The 22,445-nt window shown below is 41.6% G+C and overlaps 1 long non-coding RNA gene and 1 pseudogene across 1 annotated transcript; one reads left to right on the top strand and one right to left on the bottom strand.

The window, feature by feature from the left end:
• Positions 1-1,211: 1,211 nt before the first annotated feature.
• LOC134299196 (uncharacterized) lies at positions 1,212-6,721 on the bottom strand. Its single transcript, XR_010006361.1, has 2 exons — positions 6,468-6,721; positions 1,212-5,265 (listed from the first exon to the last, which is right to left on the bottom strand). It is a non-coding gene; the product is annotated as an uncharacterized LOC134299196 (long non-coding RNA).
• Positions 6,722-15,582: 8,861 nt separating this feature from the next.
• LOC100561445 (large ribosomal subunit protein uL2m-like) lies at positions 15,583-16,644 on the top strand (annotated as a pseudogene).
• The last annotated feature ends 5,801 nt before the right edge of the window (positions 16,645-22,445 follow it).

The following is a 22,445-nucleotide window of genomic DNA, read 5'->3' as shown; positions in this document are numbered from 1 at the left end:
ATGCTTTTTAGAGCAAATCTAGACCATTTAAGTTTTCTGTACTAGAAAATTCAACCAGGATTTGTGTCAATTTTATTTATTTGTGCCCCGGTGGCGAAGTGTGTTAAAGCACTGAGCTGCTGAACTTGCAGACCGAAAGGTCTCAGGTTCAAATCCCGGGAGCGGAGTGAGCGCCTGCTGTTGCTCCAGCTTCTGCCGACCTAGCAGTACGAAAACATGCCAATGTGAGTAGATCAATAGGTACCTCTCCGGCGGGAAGGTAACGGAGCTCCATGCAGTCATGCCGGCCACATGACCTTGGAGGTGTCTACGGACAACGCCGGCTCTTCGGCTTAGAAATGGAGATGAACACCAACCCCCAGAGTCAGACATGACTGGACTTAATGTCAGGGGAAACCTTTACCTTTACCTTATTGTGTTGCTTTAATAGGAATGAATGGTTTCCTCTATTAAAAGTTGGCTTTATGATGGTTTGATGACTGGATACAGGAGCCGCAGTGGCGCAATGTGCTAAACCCTTGTGCTGACCTGAAGGATGCCGGTTCAAATCTGTGAGATGAGGTGAGCTCCCATCTGTCAGCTCTTGCTGGCAGGGACATGAGAAAAGCCTCCCAGCAGGATGATAACATATCAGGGCGTCCCCTGGGCAATGACTCTGTAGACAGCCAATTCTCTCACACCAGAAGTGACTTGCAGTATGTTCTCAAATCACTTCTGACACGTTTTTAAAAAATGGCTAGATACAAATAAACACATCTATTTCTTTTATTTCAAAAATGCTCAGCATTTAAAGTGACTGAAGTATTGGCCATGATAGGTTTCCAGTGATTCAAAGTTTCTTCATTGTTCATTTATTTATCCTAACTTCTCTTGCATGTAAATTAATATTTTTGAATATCTTTCCATTTTTTCTTTTCCACTTATTCTTTCTCTTCTACTGAAATTGAAATTACCTTACCCCAAAGACACGAAAGTCTTTGAGAGCTTTCATATCCTTAATTGAGTTTCTACAATAGCTTTTTTCTTTAGTCATTGTTGCCTTTATACTTAATCAAAGTTACTAGCAGCTAAACACATATCCCCTGTATTAGTTTTTAATATAGTAAGTTAGGTCAAAGGTTTAGCAATGATGAAATGAGAAATTCTATTTAAAAAATCTGAATCAGTATTCAGTGTTATTCCAATACAACCAAGGCAGCCTGAAATATGTAAACATTTATTATTATTATTTTATTATGACACAGCAAACAAGATAGACATGCTGGATTTCATATCACAAAATCACAAGTCGAACACTTCCCAAGTGTCTAGGACTGTGTGATGTATTTTCAGATGATGCGCGCAGATCCCAGTAGGGTGGCCTTTTGCAGTTGGCAGATCGTGATTTTGTCAATGTCTATTGTTTCCAAATGCCGGCTGAGATCTTTTGGCAAGGCACCCAGTGTGCCCATCACCACTGGCACCACCTGCACTAGTTTCTACCAGAGTCTTTGAAGTTCAATCTTGAGGTCCTGATAGCGGCTGAGTTTTTCCTGTTGTTTTTCGTCAATGCTACTGTCACCTGGGATGGCAACATCAATGATCCAAACCTTTTTCTTTTCCACAACTGTGATGTCTGGTGTGTTGTGTTCCAGAACTTTGTCAGTCTGGATTTGGAAGTCCCACAGTATCTTTGTGTGCTCATTCTCCAATACTTTTGCAGGTTTGTGATCCCACCAGTTCTTTACTGCTGGGAGGTGGTATTTGAGGCATAAGTTCCAATGAATCATTTGGGCTACATACTTGTGCCTCTGTTTGTAGTCTGTCTGTGCGATTTTCTTACAGCAGCTGAGGATATGATCAATGGTTTTGTCGGTTTCCTTGCACAGTCTGCATTTTGGGTCATCAGCTGATTTTTCGATCTTGGTCTTAATTGCATTTGTTCTGATGGCTTGCTCCTGGGCTGCAAGGATCAGGCCTTCTGTCTCCTTCTTTAGTGTCCTATTCATGAGCCATAGCCAGGTCTTCTCCTTATCAGCTTTTCCTTCAATTTTGTTAAGGAACTTTCCATGGTTTTTGTTGTTGTTGTTGTTGTTGTTGTTGTTGTTGTTGTTGTTGTTATTATTATTATTATTATTATTATTATTACAACTACTACTTGATACACAACAAAATTAGTACATAGCAAACAAGATCACTATTCTACCTGTTGTATTGGAATACGTGTCGGACATTTTCCAAGTGTCTAGGACTATGTGATATATCGGCAAATAATGTGTGTAGATCAGAGTAGGGTGGTCTTTTGAAGCTGACACATGGTAACTTTGTCAGCTCTGATTGTTTTTAAGCGCTGGCCAAGGTCTTTAGGCACTGCACCCAGTGTGCCGATCACTACTGGGACCACCTTGACTGGCTTGTGCCAGAGTCTTTGCAGTTCAATCTTCAAATTCTTGTATCTTGTCAGCTTTTCCAGTTACTTTTCGTCAATCCTGCTGTCACCTGGGACTGCAACATCAACGATCCATACTTTTTTTTCCACAATCAAGAGGTCAAGAGTATTGTGCTCCAAAACTCTGTCAGTCGGAATTCGGAAGTCCTAGAGTAGTTTGACAAGTTCCAGTGGATCATCTGAACAATAGTATTAAGCCTCTGCTTGTAGTCCATCTGCACAATCTTCTGGCAGCAGCTGAGGATGCGATTCATCATTTTGTCTGCTTCCTTGCAGAGTCTGCACTTAGAATCTGTAGTTGTCTTTTCAATACTAGCTTTGATGGCATTGTTCTAATTGCTTGTTCTTGGGCTGCAGGAATCAGTGCCTCTGTCTCCCTTTTCAAAGTTCCATTTGTGAGCCATACCCATGTTTTTTCCTTGCCAATATTGCTCTCAGTTTTATCCAGGAACTGTTTATGTAGAGCCTTCTTTTGTAAGTTTTCTCTTCTGCTCTGCATTGTATTTTTATGGTATTCACTTTTTGTCTTTTGCACTTTAAGCAGTTTTCTACTATTGACTTTCATCAATGTTGTTGTTGTTGTTGTTGTTGTTGTTGTTGTTGTTGTTGTTGTTGTTGTTATTGTTGTTATTGTTGTTATAGATTATGAGAGTCAGTACTGGGCCATATTCTCCAGCTAACTGTCTCACTCTACATAGTCAATTCTCATCCCTCAGCCAAGTGTACATTGTGAACTGCTTGGCATCTTGCAGCGAGAGACATGAAAGATATGAATATTAAAAAAGAAATACTCAGCACATGCAAGTGACATTAGAGAATCTTAGAGTTAGAATGAGCTGCAAGGCCATCTGTTCCAACCCCCTGCTATGTAAAAATAGACAACTAAAGCATTCTGGAAAGATGCTGATACAACCTCTGTTTAAAAACTGTGGCTGTGGCGCAGCTAGCTAGTAACCAGCTGCTATAAATCACTACTGACCGAGAGGTCATGAGTTCGAAGCCCAGGTCGGGTTAAGCCTCCGACCATAAAAAAAAAAATAGCCCCGGCTTGCTGTTGACCTAGCAGCCCCGAAAGACAGTTGAATCTGTCAATTAGGGAAATTTAGGGACGCTTTATGCGGGAGGCTAATTTAACTAATCTACAACACCATAAAACTGCTCACGAGGAAAAGAAGAGGAAGAACAGCCACCAATGGACGGTGAAGCAACAGCTCCCCCTGTGGCCGGAAATCGTGAAGCTGGAAGATGTTAAAAAAAATGCCTCTGTGTCTGTCTAAAACTGAATGTTGTTTGTCTATTGGCATTGAATGTTTGCCATATATGTGTTCATTGTAATCCGCCCTGAGTCCCCTTCGGGGTGAGAAGGGCGGAATATAAATACTGTAAATAAATAAATAAATAAATAAAAACCTCCAAAGATGGAGAATCCACCCTTGAGATAAAGTCTATTTCACTTAGTCTCAGATGGAGGGGGCATCCACATTTAACACAAAACTGTGAGAACGAATACCAGCAGTCTATGATGTACACATGACACCACATTGCTAGCAAGAAAGAAACTTGGAACATGTACAAGAAATGGGAAAGGGGGTAAATCACCAAGGGGGAATTCTAACAAATAATCAACATATGTAGGGAAAAATGAGCTCAGGCTTGCCAGAGAGATTAAAATAATAAAAAGAGGGTTTTTTGAGGTTTTTTTGCTAATGTCAATAAAAAAGAAAGAAGGAACTCAGCCTTCTCCCAAAAGGAAATCAGTGTTCAACTTGAGCAATATGGAGCAGGTGAAGCAACAGGGGAAATGCAACCCAAAATAAGTAAAGAAGTAGTCAAGGAATATTTGGCTACTCTAAACAAATTCAAGTCTCCAGAGCCAGATGAACTAAACCCGAGTCTATGGAGGAACTAGCAGAAGTAACTTCAGAAATAATCTTAGGCCTCTTCTACACTGCCATATAATCCAAATTAGCAAAGGAGATAATCAACATTATCTACTTTGAACTGGATTATATGAATCTACACTGCCATATAATCCAGTTCAAAGTAGATAATCTGGATTTTATATAGCAGTGTAGAAGGGGCCTAAGAAAACTCTTGGAGAACAAAAGTTTTCTCCTGTTCTCCCAGCATACTGGAGGAGGTCAAAAGTTGTCTGTATCTTCTGCTTTGGTCAGAACTCAGCTAGAATACTGTGTCCAATTCTGAGTACTACAATTTAAGAGAAATATTGAAAAGCTGGAACATGTCCAGAGGAGGGCAACTAAAATGATCAAAGGTCTGGAGACTATGCCCTACGAGGAGTGGTTTAAAGACCTGGGTCTGTTTAGCCTGCAGAAGAGAAGATTGAGAGGAAACATGATCACTATGTTTAAATATTTGAAAGGATATCATAAAGAAGAGGGAGCAGGCTTATTTTCTACTGCCCAGAAGACTAGGATTCAGAGAAATGGGTTCAAATTAGAGGAAAGGAGATTTCAACTGAAAATTAGGAAGAATGTGTTGTCAAAGACTTCCATGGCTGGAATCACTGCGTTGATGTGAATTTTTCGGACCATGTTCTAGTAGCATTCTTTCCTGATGTTTTTCCTGCATCTGTAACAAGCATCCTCAGAGGTTTGTTTAGAGGTCCTCACAGAAACCCATTAGAAAGAACTTCCTGACCATAAGAGCTGTTTGACAGTGGAGCTCACTTCCTCAGAGTTTGGTGGAAGCTCCTTCTTTGGAGACTTTTAAACAGAAGCTGGATGTCCATATGTCAGCGGCACTTTGATTGTGTTTTTCTGTATGGCAGGGTCTTGGATTAGATGGGCCATGAGGTCTCTTCCAACTCCATAGTTCTATAGAAACAAAAATAATAATCACAGATAATTTACATAACTTTAAAGACTGAATCCCTTTTTCTTGTGATTTGAATCTACATGGTGTGTGTTCACATATTTTAAAACGGCCATCATGGCACTTTTCATTTTTCTCTTCTTCACATAATGCAACACTTCCTTTCTCTGGAATGGGGCAATACATTTCATGAAGAGAACACCTTTCTTCACTCAATACAGTGGTTCTCAACCTGTGGATCTCCAGTTGTTTTGGCCTTCAACTCCCATTAATCTCAGCCAGCTGAGACCAGCTGTTAGGATTTCTGAAGTTGAAGGTCAAAACATCTGGGGACCCACAGGTTGAGAACCACTGACTTAATGCAATACTGTAATCTTAAATTAATTGAGATACCATGTTGAATGCAAGGCATATACAGAAATTTTTGCTTTTTGACTTGCAAACAAATGAGCAATTTTCTCATACTATTCTACTTAATGGCTATTATCTGTCTACATAAAAAGATAAAAGGTTTTCTCCTGACTTTAAGTCTAGTTGTGCCTGACTCTGGTGGTTGGTGCTCATCTCGATTTCTAAGCCAAAGAGCCGGCATTGACCGTAGATGGCTCCAAGGTCATGTGGCCGACATGACAGCATGGAGTGCCATTATGTTCCCAGCAGAGCAGTACCTATTGATCTACTCACGTGTTTTTGAACTGCTAGGTTTGCAGAAGCTGGGGCTAACAGTGGGAGCTCATCCCGATACCCGGATTTGAACCCCCAACCTTCAGCAGCTCAGCAGTTTAACCCCCAACCTTCAGCAGCTCAGCCACCGGGGGCTCCATCTGTCTACATACACATCTATTATACTGAAGAGTCCCAAGCATATTTTGAACTCGATGTTATACCCCAGGGTTCTTTCATGAACACAGCATTCAGTACAGGTATCTGGTTTCCCAAAGTTGAGTACTGACAGCACAGAGGTATGCATCATAAGAGCAGAGCCGGCCCTAGGTATTTTTCAAGTATAGGCGAACAGAATTTTGGCGCCCCCCCCCCCCAAACAAATCACTGAAAAATAAAAGCGTTGGATAAGCGAAAATGTTTGATAATAAGGAGGGATTAAGGAAAAGCCTATTAAACATCAAATTACATTAAGATTTTACAAATTAAGCACTAAAACATCATGTTTTACAAGAAATCAACAGGAAAAGCAGTTCAATACCTTGCAGAGGCAGGCCGCAGGAGACAGGAGTTGCCTTGATGGCGCCCCCAACAAGATGGAGCCACAGGCAACTGCCTAGTAGGCCTGGGGGTTGAACCGCCTATGCATAAGAGTACAAAAAGAGTAAGAGCTTGGTTATCTACACAGTGTACCTGGAAAAAAGAAACTACAGTAATATTTTTACTAGTGAGCTTGAAGAAAGTAAATTTATTGCAATCTTTATCACTTTATACTAGACATTGTGCAGAATTTTTTCCTATGAAATAACCAAAACTTCTCTCTGCTACCAAGTTAAGTGTGTCACTTCAGCTGTCACAGTATGAGAACAATTTGTATTTCTAGCTGTGTTACATAACTGAGCTGGGCTGTGCAAGCAGCTTCTCGGAAAATCAATTTTCAGCTGGACACTGGTGGATGATTGCTTCTCACCATAAAAATAACAGCAAAACACTGAATTAGAGGATCTCATTGCAATCCTCTTCTTACTTTCGCCTATCACTTTTTTCCCAATGTGGCATAGTCTATGTTTTTAATTTAGTGTTGCAAAGTACAGAAAATCTTTTCTCTTGGACAATTTACACATCCATGTTAATGGCTTTTGGAAATCTTAAGCTTAAGAAGATGGAAAGGTTAGAAAAAGAGACAGCTAATGCCTTAGTCTTAAAACTATAATACCATTCTCTGTGGGCTTAATCTTCCTCCAAATATATCCCTGGTTACAGTGGTTAGTGGTTACCCCACCCATCTTTAGGATACACACATTCAGTAGGCAGATGTTCTTAGCTTAGAAATATACTAATTCTGATGAAGTGTAAAATTTTTACATGCACATTGCTTTGACCTGTGAATCTCCTTCCACTTATTAGTGATAAAAAGCAAATCAGTTTTGCTGAAAGAGCTCAAGAATCGGATGAAACCTCCCTTTAGAGAGAAACACTATAAGCATCTCTTGGATTCACTTCCCCCTGGGTGCCAGCTTTGAAAAGAGTAGCATAATCGTTTTATCTTTACCTGCAAGATTTTTACCCTCTCCTTTGATTTTATAAAATGACAGGTGTACTGAAACATATGTAAAATAATTCATTGAGTCAATAAAAAAAAGAAACTAACCAAAAAAAGTAAGAAAAAATGTGTTTAAGCTGAACTTCAAACTTGATTTTGAATTGCAAATAACCCACACAATTCTTGGAACCTCAAAGACTAGAAATAACATTTTCTGTACCCCACCCCCTACTCCTTATGCTTGTCACTTTTTTCAGTCTGATAAATTGGACTGGGTGTACGGCTGCATTTTTGTGCCTTTCGTCTTTTCTTTCTCCTCTACTCCCCTTAGATCTTTGAACACAGAGAAAATTAAAAAATAGCATTTACAATTTAAGGAGGAAACAAGATTAGTCTGATCCTAACAATACAACTAATTATTTGCATTCTACTGAAAAAAATGAGAATGAGTTTTGTAGGATTTTTTTTATATCTGAATAAATATGAGTAAACATAGTATAGCATTTTGCAGTCTATGGAAATGAGTGCAGGCATTTATATAGAATTGATATTGTGACTGTAGTGGTGATTTTCCTACTCCACTATATTTAAAACTAACTTGGGGATCCAGCATTGCCCGGGTTATTTGAAAAAGTCATTTTTAATTGTACAAAATGCATAAGGTTGTGGGTGTACTACAACTCACGTCATGCCAGGTTAACCCTGAAAAACTCCATCAGTACTTAAATTTTGTTATGTTGGGCAAGTTTGTTCTAGATGCATCCATGGTGGGGTTCAGTGTGCTCTCTGATTGTAGGGTAAACTACAACTCCCACTATGGTGAGTCAGTCCCTTCAAACCCCTACAATATGTTGAGTTAGTCATGGGGGATCTGTATGCCAAGTTTGGTCCAGCTCCATCATCGGTGGAGGTCACATTTCCCTGTTTGTGGGTGAGCTACAACTCCCAGAAAGGACGGTCAGTTCCCCCTAAACCCCTCCAGTAATCAAATTTTGTCATATCAGGTATGTGTGCCAAGTTTGGTCCAGATCCATCGGTGTTTGGGTTCACAGTGCTGTCTGGATGTAGGTGAACTACAACTGCCCTAAATCAAGGTGAATTTCCCCCAAAGACCTCCACTATTTTTTGCTGGTCGTGGGGGCTTTGTGTGCCAAGTCTGGTCCAATTCCATCTTTGGTGGAATTCAGAGTGCTCCTTGATTGCAGATGAGCTATAAATCCTAGTACCTACAACTTCAAAATGTTGAGGCCAATTCGGCTCAAACCCCACCAGTATTCAAATTTGGGCATATCGAGTATGCATGCCAAGTTTGGTCCAGATTCATCATTGTTTGGCTTCATAGTGTACTCTGGATGTAGGTGAACTCCTACAAATCCCTCCAAAAATCTCCAGTATCTATTGTTGGTCATGAGGGTTCTGTATGCCAGTTCCAGTTCCATCATTGGTGGAGTTCAGAGTGCTCTTAGATTGCAGGTGAACTGTACATCCCAGTTCCTACAACTCCTATAAATCATGGTGAATTCTCCCCAAACCTCTTTAGTATTTTCAGCTGCTGATCAATTCCTGTTTGCTGTGCCATAGAAAATAATAGGAAAGGGTTAAGGGAGAGGCAGTGGATGGGGTCAGGCAAATTCTACACCAATGGAGAGAGTAAGAAACACTGGGATGTCTGAGGTGGAGGAAACGCATAAAATCTAGGATGAAATTGTCCCTGTATGAAAGTCTTCACTTTGATGGTGGGCAGTATAGTGTTTGGTAAGGCATTTGTACATTTACATGGTGCTCACTATAACCTGCAGTGTCATTGGAGGAAGGGCACATACCCATATATGTATTTTCACTTTTATTATGTGTCAAGTAGGCTTGCTCAAATAATTCGATTTCCCCGTTACCCGTTATTAATTCGTTACTTTCGTTACTTTTGAAGCAATATACGGCCTTGATTGTCCACACGTCTGGATATTGCGGTTTCGAACCGCGAGAGGCCGTTTTTTGTTATGTCGTCGTTTTTTTCGTTAGGAAAAAAAGCTTTTGCAAATCACCCAAACTCCCACCATTCCTAACAGCCTCAGGCCCTTTCCTTTTGCCCCTCAGCAAAAGGGGCGTCACGGGCTCAGCCAATGGGAGGGGGCGAGGGGGAAGGAGGCCGAGGAGGAGGAGGAAGACGGAGGGGGAAAATGGCCGCCGCCGCCGCCTCACTTCAGCTCAGGCCTGCTGTCTCTCTGTGAGGCGGGAAGGCGGCGGATGGAGCCAGGAATGGAGAGACCGAGAGAGACAGAGGTCTATAGAGACACGCAGAGATGGAGGCTGGCGCGGGGCCCGGCGGTGAGGAGGAAGAGGCCCGGGATGTGAGGGGGTGTGGGCCAGGCCCATCCTCGGCTGCTCCCGGGGAGGGAGGGAGGACTACGACTCCCAGGGGCCCAGATTCGCACCCTCCCTCCCCCCAATACAGGTCTCCATACGACGCGACATGAACTTGAATGGATACTGTGGTTGTGTTGTCAAAAGCTTTCATGGCCGGGATCACACTGTTGTGGTATGTATTCCGGGCTCTATGGCCATGTGCCAGAAGCATTCTCTCCTGACGTTTCACCCACATCTGTGGCAGACATACTCAGAGGTTTTGACGTCTGTGCGAAGCTAGGCAAGTGGGGTTTATATATCTGTGGAAGGTCCAGGGTGGGAGAAAGAACTCTTGTCTGTGGGAGGCAAGTGTGAATGTTGCAATTGGTCACCTTGATTAGCATTGAATAGCCTTGCAGCTTCAAAGCCTGGCTGCTTCCTACCTGGGGGAATCCTTTGTTGGGAGGTATTAGCTGGCCCTGATTGTTTCCTGTCTGGAATTCCCATTTTCTGGGTGTTGTTCTTTTACTGTCCTGATTTTAGCTTTTCTGTAGCTAAAAATGCATATAAAATTGATTCTATAGGGAGGATAAATGATTGGATTTCAACTCCTACAGTTTAGCTTTCTCTGCCAATAATGGTACCATACCAAACTAAACCTCCCAAGATTCTGTAGCAGTGAGCCATCTTGGATATTGTAAGGGATTTATTATTATTATTATTATTATTATTATTATTATTATTATTATTATTATTATTATTATTATTAGACCTTGCTCCCAGGAAGGTGCCTTCGCTGTGGCTCCCAACTTATCTATCTACCTTTCCACATATTCTCCACATTGTGTGTATGTGTATGTATATTATATATACATGAGCCCCAGTGGCGAAGTGTGTTAAAGCACTGAGCTGCTGAACTTGCAGGCCGAAAGGTCCCAGGTTCAAATCCCGGGAGCAGAGTGAGTGCCCGCTGTTAGCTCCAGCTTCTGCCAACCTAGCAGCTTGAAAACATGCCAATGTGAGTAGATCAATAGGTACTGCTCTGGCGGGAAGGTAATGGCACTCCATGTAGTCATGCCGGCCACATGACCTTGGAGGTGTCTATGGACAACACTGGCTCTTGGGCTTAGAAATGGAGATGAGCACCAACCCCCAGAGTCAGACATGACTGAACTTAACGTCAAGGGATACCTTTACCTTTACCTATACACACACACACACACACACACACACATATATGCAGGGACTATATATATATATATATACACACACACAGTATATATCACACACACACCAATTTAACAAAGTTTCAGCCACAAAAACAAAGTTTCTGAAGTAGAACAATGACTTTCACAGTAAAGACAACCCAATTTAACAGGAAATAAGACTTTCAAACCAGGAACAGATTTCTGCAATTATTAAAAAATGGTTTATTATAAAAGCTATGAAAATTCGCCAAAAATCAGAGGATAAGGGGAACGTTCCAAATTTTGGTGAGCTATCAGTGTTAAATGTGTTCTACCACTGTACCAAGTTTGAAGAAGATCACTCAAAAAATGAGGGCGGGAGAGTCCTGTAAAATCTCCCTTCATGCTGTTTTTTTTTGGCCACTGCGCATGCGCGTCCGCCATTAATGAATTAATTTCGAAAATAATGAATTTTTTGTTAATTTCAAATTTTTTGGGGGGCAAAATTCGGAAATGACATCAGAAACGAAACGCTGGCGCCCCCTACTTTTGAAACGAGTTTAGAATCAATTTTTTCATGGATCGCTCAAGCCTAGTGTCAAGTATATAGTATGTGTGGGTGGTGTGGTTGGTTCTTCATAAGTTGCAATATTCTGGCAACCCAGAAATAATAACCATACCATCTACCTGGCACATGTGTTGGATCAACCCTGTTGAAGTTCCAGTCATAAAAAGAGAGGCTTCCATTGTACATACTTGGAAATGCATGAATATGCATACTAAACTGAAACTTTAACAAGTTACTTTTATATATATAACTCAGAATCTGTAAGGGGATTTCAATAGTTGTAGCTCTGAAAAGAAACTGGTTCCAGTTTTTATATTAATGCAGTCAAATTCACCCTTTCTATCTTTCCCCCACTCTTTTAACTTTAAGTTTTAACACTTTTAACATCATGTACTAAATTATGTGCATTGTGTTGCCCAGGGATACATTTTATAATGCTATTTATTAGAAATATTTATTGTTAGTTTTATGATGTTCTGAATGGCTCTATCATTAAATTGTTACCCATATAATAGGACCTTTAATAAAATCATATAAATGATGGGTTAGAATTTCCATTAGCCCAAGACCTGTTCAGGCTGCAACTCCCATCAGCTTCAGATGAGGTTGGCTAGAACTCCCAATCAGCCCTAGATCTGGCCAACTGCAAATCTCATCAGGCCCAGATCTGACTGGCTGGAACTCTCATCATTCTCAGATCTGAACAGGCACAACTCTCATCAGTTCCAGATCTGGCCAGCTGGAAATCACATCAGCCCCAGATCTGGCTGGGTTGGAATTGGCAATGCCATAGGTCCCCGTCTATGGTGTACTCCAACTTTGTTTGAATAAAGTTAAGTGATAAAAGCTTGTTATTTCTCATCTTGTTACCTATTTTTATCATAAATAAAAGTGACTTATTTAGTGGCACAAATGTATGAGTTGTTCACAGGTATGCTAATTTCCCATAGGCTAGAAAGGGCATATTAGATGTCAGAAGGAGTACAGTTTCTACTTGCTTCTAACCACTCAAGACTTACTTTAAGATGCATTCTGGTTAAAAGTGCATAGGCTTACCTGTTTCCAAGAAGAAGCAGACAGGATAAATGTTTTACTGTGACTTCAGTTGATTGTGCACAAGCTGGCTCTCACCAAGACAAGAAGAGAGTCTTCTGCACCTGACAAAATTGGGACCTCCCCATCATAACCTGTAAGCTCTTGTAAAAAGTGAGAATGGTATGACAGCATTTGCTACTGTAAGCCATCATCTGAATGTAAGCCTACATTCCTCATTTTGTTCAATAAAATATTATTTTACATCAGGGACCAGATTTAGCCTCAGGAATTTGTGGATATACTTGATAAGCCCTAAGTGGATCAGGTCAGAGGCATTTCAATCTGCTAAATAGTAAAGGATCTCCTTTTACATTCTGTAGAACTTGTCATACAAGCATTTATGTATGCTTCCATTTCTAATTCCACCTTCCATTTTTCTTGAACAATTGTTTTTTTTATTATAATCTTCACTTGCCCTTCTACTCCAGGTATACCTTTTGTAGAAGTCTTTTGTATGACACATTTTCATAGTATCTTTCTTTCATGCACTCCCACACAAATTCATATATATTGTTATGATGAAATAATGAATTGTATTCTTGTACTTCCTCCAATGAGTTAGTGTTACTTCAAAGTGCATCAAAGTACTCTTTTGATCAAGTGGGAAATAATCAGAATCTAAGCCTGTTAAGAAAAAAAGAAATACAATAAGAACAAATCCCAGAGTCTCTTTCTTTTCATTTCATTTTCCTTTTAACTTCCTGGTTTTTTATTATGCACTGTTGTTTGAATGTATGCCATAGAGAATAGTATTATGTAGGGAAATGAGATTCTGAAAGAGTCAAGTATCTTAGGGAGCTGACTGATACACTTCATGAGAATTGGATTAGATTTAAAGGACTAAGGCTCAGGCTTGAAGTGCAATAAAATCCTGACCCTTGAAAAATCCTCAGTCCAACTAGCAAGTCAAAATTGAATTGCAGACAAGTTGTTGATATTATTGTTTCTATTGCTGTTATTGACCTCTTGGAAACATTTTGAATCAACTGAAGTAAAAAGTAAAAAGCAAGAACCTTAGATTTTGTGCTAAATGATATAAAATATTTGAAGATGGATGCAGAATGAATGGAACACAAAATATGAATATTCAGGATCTCCCTGACATGTGATGATAATGCACATCAGACCTGTAGCCAATGGAGGGGATTAAGAGTTCAACACCCACCCACCCCCTAAACGTTTCAGGTTAAAAAAACCTGGTTTATTCATGAATTGGTTAACCAGTTAAAATTCATGAGCAAACCAGGTGTTTTTAACCTGAAACATTTCCAGGGGGGAGGGGTTGAACCTTTAAAGCCCCCCCCCCCACCTCCCCGGATACAGGCCTGTTGCACATATAGCATTTTTGTTGTCTGAGCATCACCATATTCTGATAGAATATACATCCATAACTACTCAACTTGGCCAAAGGTTTGAATCACAGTACCTTGTGTTAATAACTGCCTAAGATACCTCACTTCAAGACCTGGAAAGATTACTGATGAAAGTTAAGGAATATGTTGAAAAGCTGCCCTACAGATAAAAAATAATGGTCACAAATGATTTACATAACTTTAAAGTGGGTAACAAAGATGCTGCAATAGTTAACAATTTCCTATAACTTTGCTGATGCATTAAACAAAATAGAGACTGTAGTAAAAAAAATCAGAAGAAAAAAAATCTGAAAGATAGCCATCAAGGAATTACTGTGGATAAGAGCTTCAAATAATTTAATATTAAAGTCAGAATTATCCAGAACACAGTATTCCCAGTTTCTATATACACTGTAGCTGTGAAAACTGGAATGAATAAAATTGTCAAGAAAAAACTCAACTCATTTAAAATGTGGGACTGGAGACAGAATGGACTGTTAAAAAACAAATGAATGGGTTTTGGATAAATCTATGCTCCTTGGGTAATGCATTTCTTACACTATGAGTAAGCAAAAACGTTTCCTTGAAGAAGCTCCAGACTTCACCTTTCTTGAGCTGTTCCCTATTGTTGTGGCAGTGTATATATGGACAGACTTGTTCAAGAACAAAACAGTTTGCTTCTGGTGTGACAACTAGGATGTAGTCAGCATAATCAATAAGATTAAGCAAACCTCTTAATTGGAAAGCTCAATGAGGCTTGTGAGACAGTATGTGTTGGCATGTTTGGTGGCTAACACTACCTTTCAGCCTGTTATGTTCCAGACTTGGGCAATGAGATTGCGAATGCATTATCTCATTTTCAGGAGGACGTATTTCAGTTTTTGGCACCAGGAATAGATGCGCACCCTGCCAAGTTCCTGGAAGAGCTTTAGAACCTTGGAGATGAGATATCTGGGAAGGACTTTTTCCCCTCTACCATGAAGGCACAAAGGGCAGCATTAGCCAGATTTTCTCAATTCAGAATAGAAGCCAGCTATGGTGCAGCATGACCAGTGATAGAAAACTAGGTGTTCCGCTATTTGATCTACTTAAAACAATCAGCAGTATCCATGCACTACATAAAACAACACCTCATCAGGATTGCCTTCTTCAGTAAAGCTTGGGTTTTTTCAGACCGATGTGTCACCTTCAGAATTCGGAAAATCATCAGGGGTTGGGGTAGGCAAGCTCCATGTTGGAAGGACAAAAGTAGACCCCTCTCTTATGTGACACTCAAGCAAATTGTTGGGAGCTCAAGAGGATCTGAGACTCAAAATATGTGGCAAAATTGTTTGCGGCTGCATTTGCAGTAGTATTTTTGGAGCCTTCTGACTGGGAGAGTTGGTGGCCAACTCAAAAAAGGATAGCTTTTTTGATATCCAAGCGATGTGGTGCTTGGGATGAATTGGAGGCTGTCGTGCTGGTAATCACTCACAGATCCTGCCTAATTGCAATTAACCATGCATCCACTCACAAGCAAAGCCTTCCCTTACTTTAGCCCCAGGCAGGAGGGCACAAATGTTACTGTTATGGCTCTGTCAGGCTTGATCCAGACCTTTAGGTCATGCTGCTGTCTTCCAGCCACCATCTCACAAGGATACCTGTGTCCTCTATGCCCATTTCTCTAGCAAGTGAACTCCAAATCCGCCATGAAATTGGGACTTCTGCCATGGTGTCTGCTAGAGATATGCTGTGGAAATGCAGGACCAAGTACATCATAAAGCCCATTCCTTTAAGAAAAACAGGAGGCTGAGATCACACAGGACGTATCAGTGTGCATGGAATTGGGGGAGGAAGGAAGCAGTGCTACCGTATGATTGATTTCCGAAGATTGAATTATGAAGAAGGAACAGAGCCTGGTCCATTTGATGAGAAAGTGATTCAGGTCTGGTATGATCAATGCCAGTCAGCCGATATAGATCTGGTAGCTGCAGGGAAGCGGAAACGCTGGATCATTGCAACAGAAAACATGGAAGTTGGTGACATCATCAAAACATCAGGACACACAGGCAGTCTCAGCAAAAGAAGATGCATATCCTGTTGGAGCTCTGCCAGTAGGGACTCTAATAAACAACTTGGAAAGTCATCCTGGGAAAGAAGCACAGTATATTCAAGCAGCAGGCACCTGTGGTGTATTGTTAAGAAAAGTGAGTGGAACAGCCATCATACAGTTGCCTTCCAAAAGACAAATGCAGGTGTTGTAGACTTGCATGGCTACAGTAGGCCAAGTTTCCAATATCGCCCACAACAAACAAATCCTTGGGAAAGTGGGTTGAAACCAGTGGTTAGGAAATCAACCAAGCAGTGGGCTGTGGCACCGGAAAGGAGGGTGGGCAGGATGCAAGATCAGACCCCTGTCACCCATAAAGAGCTATGTGAACCTTCCCATGCAAATGCACGTTGAAGTCTAGACTCCTCCTGTCAGTAGGGATTTGGTCAATAAAGCCTATCCGTTTTTGATCTGAAAAAAAAAGGATAGCTCATGGAGGGCACTACAGCTCAGGGATATAGCGGTGAGGAGCAGGGAGCTTACCATCAGCGGTCAAGACTGACCAGCAAAGCAAGGGGGCAAATATCTCAAATATCAGCCACCATGGCCGCAGTAGAGGGGGTTCCAGTTAGTGTTATAAAGAGTTTGGGGAGCTAAAAGTATTCAGTGTACACTTCTTACATCCGGCCATAGTATTTGATATGGTAGTGCTTGATGCAGTGTGTTTTTGAATGTCTTTACTATGGCGAACACCTTTGGCAAATGTGATATTGCAGACAGTGGATATGGTCTCTGAGAGACAACAGGACAACCAGCGAAACCAAGGTTGGATCTTTGGAAGTTGTCTTTCTGAGCATGCGAGGCATGTCATGTGAACTTGCTGGTCATGGGACAGATTGATACAAGCTGTTTATTAGGATTGGCGGCAGATGCCCCCATCTGGGTGGTACCTTTTTGGTGATTGGCATGGACCATGGATCTGATGCTGGCCTTTACCTCTCCGGATATAAGTCTTCCTTAGTGTCTTGAGGGGCATGGCAGTAAGGGAGCCCATAGTATTAGATGGGCAGCTAGAGCATTAGATGGGCAGCTGGGCTGCACCTCTTTTTCATAGTTCCATCAGACTAGCAGTCTGATGCTGTAATCCAGGACCCATGTGAGGCTGCCACCCCTATTTACTGTTGTTACCAATAAATCTTGCTATGGCCTTGTTATCCCCAAATACTTGTATGTGTCTCTTTTGTTGTATGGAGATGTGGGTTGTCACCCCGCACACACAAATAGGATTGCCATAGGTCAATGCTAATTTGAAGGCAAATAACAACAAATGCTCTCCAATGAGTGAAATGCAACATCTGCCAAAATTAGTGTCAACTAAAATAAACCCAGTGTGGTATAGTGGTTTGAATATTGGACTCTCCCCCAGTCAGTTTCGTTTTCAGTGCAGGGAAGCAAAGCAAAGACAAAACAGCTGCCTTTCCTTTTTAAATTAATGGTCTCTCACCATTAAGAGAGGGCAGCAGCAAGGAGAAAGTAAAGTTCACTGGAAAAGAGACTGAGAAAGCACAGAACTCTGGGAAATGTAGTTTGGGAAGGCAAGGAACCCTATGCCAGAGAATTCAAAAGGGCCTGCCCTAAACTGCATTTCCCAGTATTATGTTCAGCATCAGAAAGCCCAATTAGGATAGGGGAGAGATGTGTCCCTCCTTAGCAGCAGCCATTTAGAGTTCCAATAAATTGTTAAATTTGCAAAGAAGAGGCCTGACTAATACTTTTAGTAAGTAAATCTCTGTACTGGGCTGGAAAGTAATCCCAAAATGAAAGTTCTATTGGTTAATATGAAAGACATTCAGTGAGATATCTGTTGTGGCTTTTTTAAAAAAATTGTCAACACTTTTTAAAAATCCCTAAAATCAGTAGATGTATGAAGTGATGCAGAATTTAGATTTTGATGTTTATTAATAATTCCTTATTTCAGTTATTTGTTTTTTCCTGGAAATGGAGATATTAATTGAAAAAACTCCATCTCTGGGCTGGTATTATATTATTACATTTACAAAAATGAACTTCCTCATTATTTCAGAGGTTATTAGAATATATATTATGTAATTATATATTACACCGGACAGATATCCCATTGGAATAGCATGAAAGGGTGGATGAGATGGTGAAGAAAAATATAACTGTTTCAGTTATGTGTTACATTATTTTTACTGGGGTCAACCATGTGTAACATTTCTAAATAATCAATGCAAGTAGCATCTGAATCTGCCAGCCTATTATTCAAGATGTGATTCATTCAATGACGTTAGCAACTGGCTAAACTAGCACATTTAAAGGCTGTCATTTGTCCTATTAACAAGACTACATTTATCATTCAAATGTGTTGACTCCATCTCTAATTTTAAAGTCTAAAACAGTGTTTCTCAACCTGGGGGTTCAGAGGAGTCACCAAAGACCAGTATTTTCTGTTGGTCATGGGAGTTCTGTGTGTGAAGTTTGGCCCAATCTATCGTTAATGAGGTTCAAGGGGCTCTTTGATTGTAGGTGAACTATAAATCCCAGCAACTACAACTTCCAAATGTCAAGGTCTATTTTCCCCAAACAAATTTGGGCATATTGAGTATTCATGCCAAGTTTGGTCCAGATCCATCATTGTTTGAGTCCACAGTGCTCTCTGGATGTAAGTGAACTACAACTCCAAAACTCAAGGTCAATGCCCACCAAACCCTTCCAGTATTTCCTGTTGGTCATGGGAGCTCTGTGTGCCAAGTTTGGTTCAATTCCATCGTTGGTGGAGTTCTGAATGCTCTTTGATTGTAGGTGAACTATAAATCCCAGCAACCAAAATTTCAAATGACAAAATCAATCCCCCCCAACCCCACCAATATTCAAATTTGGGCATATCGGGTATTTGTGCCAAATTTGGTCCAGTGAATGAAAATACATCCTGCATATCCAATATTTACATTACGATTCACAAGAGTTACCAAATTACAGTTATGAAGTAGCAACGAAAATAACTTTATGGGTGGAGGTCACCACAACAAGAAGAACTGTATTAAGAAGTCGTGCCATTAGGAAAGTTAAGAACCACTGGTCTAAAATCTAGTTCATATTTATGAAAAACTTAATTGAACAAACTTAATTGATGCTGTTAAGCATATTTCCATTTTTGCCCCAACCATTTATTTCCCAAAACCTAACTGGCAGCAGCAATTATCTGTATTTAATGTTATCTTATAGACAAAACATTGTGACATAATTGGCAATAATGATATGAGTCACCACACCCAAGATTATTAAATTGTACTGTGAGATGCCAGAGAAGAAAGTGGCACTAAGAACAGCAGTGAACTGGCACCATGTTTTGAGTGAGCACTAACAATCACTCCAAACTGAAGATTGTTTGGAATGAGCACTAACAATCACTCCAAACAATCACTCCAAACATTTTAAATTAAGGAACTCCCCAACCCTGGCACACCTGGGGAAGGGAAGTAATCTTGCCACCTCCCATGAAAAAGAGATGAAAGTAGATCTTGCTGGATTTACTTTGTTGGAGGAGGAGGAGCCTTAGGGCGAGTAGCCGGACTTCTGCCTCCATTCTGATTTCTACTTTGACCCACCCTCCCACCACTAACGGTATAATTTTGGGTTGCCTACTGGGGCCGGGTAGGAATCCCCCTTATGTTTGGGATTCTGGCCTGCATCAAAAGCCAACGGGATTCTGGCCTGCATCAATAGGGGAATAGCGTCTAGATCCAGGGAAGTCATGCTACCCCTCTATTCTGCCTTGGTCAGACCACACCTGGAATACTGTGTCCAGTTCTGGGCACCACAGATGAAGGGAGATGTTGACAAGCTGGAAAGCGTCCAGAGGAGGGCAACTAAAATGATCAAAGGTCTGGAGAACAAGCCCTATGAGGAGAGGCTTAAAGAACTGGGCATGTTTAGTCTGCAGAAGAGAAGACTGAGAGGAAACATGATGGCCATGTACAAATATGTGAGGGGAAGTCATAGGGAGGAGGGAGCAAGCTTGTTTTCTGCTGCCCTGCAGACTAGGACACGGAACAATGGCTTCAAACTACAGGAAAGGAGATTCCACCTGAACATCAGGAAGAACTTCCTCACAATGAGGGCTGTTCGGCAGTGGAACTCTCTCCCCCGGACTGTGTTGGAGGCTCCTTCTTTGGAGGCTTTTAAACAGAGGCTGGATGGCCATCTGTCGGGGGTGCTATGAATGCGATTTCCTGCTTCTTGGCAGGGGGTTGGACTGGATGGCCCATGAGGTTCTTATAACCCAGGGAGGGCGTATGGAAATGACCTAGGAACTGGAGATTCTGAACTCAATGAATCCTTGGGGCAGAATACTCTGGTACGTTTCCCTTCAAGGTCAACCAGGATTACTTCACCTGAGGACCTGGTGTATCACCCAAATTAAGCCGAGGGGTAGGTCAGGAAGGATCACTACCTCGGCTTTAGATCACACCAAATTTTAAGGTTTAGTTAGGTAACATTCAATAAAGTTGTCCATAGTTTAATCCAGGGGTCCCCAAACTAAGGCCCGCGGGCCAGATCCGGCCCGCCGGAGCCATTTATCCGGCCCGCGGCAGCTTTCCTCCCTTTCCTGCATTGTCCCGCTCCCTGCACAAGCCTTGGAGACTTGCCTTTCCGCCTTCCCAGCCACTTTTCTGCTCTATGAGCCTTTGAGCCTCACCTGGCTCCCCACTCTCCCTGCATAAGCTGTGGAGGAGCCTTGCCTTTTACTGCTGATCAAAAGGTATTTTAATTATTATTTAATTAATTATTAATTACTAAGGTGTGTTTCCTCCAGGTTTAGCAATACGTTGATCAGCAATATACTCCGGATTTCTCCCTGGGCTAGAGACCTGAGTGAGGGAGAGTTTCTTTCCCCACTCAGGCTTCCAGTCCTGGGAGAAATCTGGAGTATATTGCTATTTCTGATTAGCAATATACTCCGGATTTCTCCCTGGGCTGGAGGCCTGAGTGAGGGAGAGTTTCTTTCCCCACTCAGGCTTCCAGTCCAGGGAGAAATCTGGAGTATATTGCTATTTCTGATTAGCAATATACTCCGGATTTTTCCCTGGGCTGGAGGCCTGAGTGAGGGAGAGTTTCTTTCCCCACTCAGGCTTCCAGTCCAGGGAGAAATCTGGAGTATATTGCTATTTCTGATTAGCAATATACTCCGGATTTTTCCCTGGGCTAGAGACCTGAGTGAGGGAGAGTTTCTTTCCCCACTCAGGCTTCCAGTCCAGGGAGAAATCTGGAGTATATTGCTATTTCTGATTAGCAATATACTCCGGATTTTTCCCTGGGCTAGAGACCTGAGTGAGGGAGAGTTTCTTTCCCCACTCAGGCTTCCAGTCCAGGGAGAAATCTGGAGTATATTGCTATTTCTGATTAGCAATATACTCCGGATTTTTCCCTGGGCTGGAGGCCTGAGTGAGGGAGAGTTTCTTTCCCCACTCAGGCTTCCAGTCCAGGGAGAAATCTGGAGTATATTGCTATTTCTGATTAGCAATATACTCCGGATTTTTCCCTGGGCTAGAGACCTGAGTGAGGGAGAGTTTCTTTCCCCACTCAGGCTTCCAGTCCAGGGAGAAATCTGGAGTATATTGCTATTTCTGATTAGCAATATACTCCGGATTTTTCCCTGGGCTAGAGACCTGAGTGAGGGAGAGTTTCTTTCCCCACTCAGGCTTCCAGTCCAGGGAGAAATCTGGAGTATATTGCTATTTCTGATTAGCAATATACTCCGGATTTTTCCCTGGGCTGGAGGCCTGAGTGAGGGAGAGTTTCTTTCCCCACTCAGGCTTCCAGTCCAGGGAGAAATCTGGAGTATATTGCTATTTCTGATTAGCAATATACTCCGGATTTTTCCCTGGGCTGGAGGCCTGAGTGAGGGAGAGTTTCTTTCCCCACTCAGGCTTCCAGTCCAGGGAGAAATCTGGAGTATATTGCTATTTCTGATTAGCAATATACTCCGGATTTCTCCCTGGGCTAGAGACCTGAGTGAGGGAGAGTTTCTTTCCCCACTCAGGCTTCCAGTCCAGGGAGAAATCTGGAGTATATTGCTATTTCTGATTAGCAATATACTCCGGATTTTTCCCTGGGCTAGAGACCTGAGTGAGGGAGAGTTTCTTTCCCCACTCAGGCTTCCAGTCCTGGGAGAAATCTGGAGTATATTGCTATTTCTGATTAGCAATATACTCCGGATTTCTCCCTGGGCTAGAGACCTGAGTGAGGGAGAGTTTCTTTCCCCACTCAGGCTTCCAGTCCAGGGAGAAATCTGGAGTATATTGCTATTTCTGATTAGCAATATACTCCGGATTTCTCCCTGGGCTAGAGACCTGAGTGAGGGAGAGTTTCTTTCCCCAC

Source organism: Anolis carolinensis, chromosome 5, assembly GCF_035594765.1.
Source record: "Anolis carolinensis isolate JA03-04 chromosome 5, rAnoCar3.1.pri, whole genome shotgun sequence".
NCBI classification, from domain to species: Eukaryota; Metazoa; Chordata; class Lepidosauria; order Squamata; family Dactyloidae; genus Anolis; species Anolis carolinensis.
Note: the sequence above shows the minus strand (reverse complement) of the source record. Positions and strands in the feature narration are given on the sequence as shown.